Consider the following 1,297-nt stretch of genomic DNA (forward strand, 5'->3'; position numbering starts at 1 on the left):
TTGATTGAGTTTAGACCACTGTGTCTGACTCAGACTGCAATCTATTCTAATCTAATAAGCAATGTTTGTTTGTGAATTTATCACTAGTCATATATAGGCTACATTATTACCTACTATTGTGTAAGTGGTCATTTAATTTTTTATGTGATTTTTATGATTCCTTTGGTTTCTACTTCTTTCTGTGTAGGTATTTTTATTTGTTTATACATGCACAGCAGCACAGCATGAATATCTATCATAGTAATTTTATATCTTTTTGTGATAATATTATGTAAAAAATGCACCACACTCGCTTGCACATTCATTATTTATGAGGCCATGAATCTACTCTTTTTATATTTTTTATATATTTTTTATATATTTTATATATTTTATTATATCTTTACAATGTTATTAAAATTGGCTTTAAATTATATGTTATATGTAACTTAATGTTATTTTGACTTGCTATTTTTTATTGCAGCCTCAGTCCCAGGAAATGAGATTGGAAGAGGAAGTTAGAGCTCAAGATAACGCTGAAGAAAGTATTGATGAAGAAGTAACATGCATAGGGCTAGGGCATCAACAAGAAAATTGTGCCAAACCTCCAACAAGTCCTACGTCAAGCAGTGAACTGATCGGCGTAAATGATCAAGTAAGTAGACATGCCAAGTACAGAATACTTATATTATATTTTTCAACATAACAACATATGCTGGTTGATTTATCGCCCTAAACATGGAATCCCTACGATAAAATATTCCATGGTTACATGGAAGTAAACAGTATTACTTCCATGTAAACATGGAATTACAGTAAGTCCCTATTGTTATGATCATGTTTGTAAGAAAAAAATACTAATGCATTGCAATCTACTTACAGGTGGAATGTAGCCGGACGAATAAAATTAATGAAACTTGTTTAAACACCGGAGAACCCCATTTTCCAGACCAGATCATCGATCCAGAGGTGCAAAAAAACGAATTACTTGAATTAGGACTAGGACCCTATCAACCAGTTGGCCCATTTCCATATGATGGAAAACAAGGTAGGTCCTTTTCAGACAATTATTTTACCCTGAAGTCAAAGTCTGGGCTCAAACTGAAAAGAACTTGGTTGTGCTATTCGTCCAAATTGGATTGTGTTTATTGCCAACCTTGCTGGTTGTTTCCCCAGAAAGGACCTGTAGGAGGATGGGATTCAGGATTAAGGGACTGGAAACATTTGTCTGATCGCATAAAGACACATGAGAATTCACAGCACCATGGCTGATTCCTGCTTGGTTTTATGAGCAATGGCGACGTCATGGCTCAATAGA

The 1,297-nt window shown here is 34.5% G+C and overlaps 1 long non-coding RNA gene across 1 annotated transcript; it reads left to right on the forward strand.

The window, feature by feature from the left end:
* Positions 1-548: 548 nt before the first annotated feature.
* On the forward strand, positions 549-951 carry LOC124375093. The gene is made up of 2 exons (XR_006923653.1): positions 549-634; positions 862-951. It is a non-coding gene; the product is annotated as an uncharacterized LOC124375093 (long non-coding RNA).
* Positions 952-1,297: the final 346 nt, after the last annotated feature.

The sequence above is a fragment of the Homalodisca vitripennis genome, unplaced genomic scaffold, assembly GCF_021130785.1.
Source record: "Homalodisca vitripennis isolate AUS2020 unplaced genomic scaffold, UT_GWSS_2.1 ScUCBcl_13150;HRSCAF=23246, whole genome shotgun sequence".
Taxonomy (NCBI): domain Eukaryota; kingdom Metazoa; phylum Arthropoda; class Insecta; order Hemiptera; family Cicadellidae; genus Homalodisca; species Homalodisca vitripennis.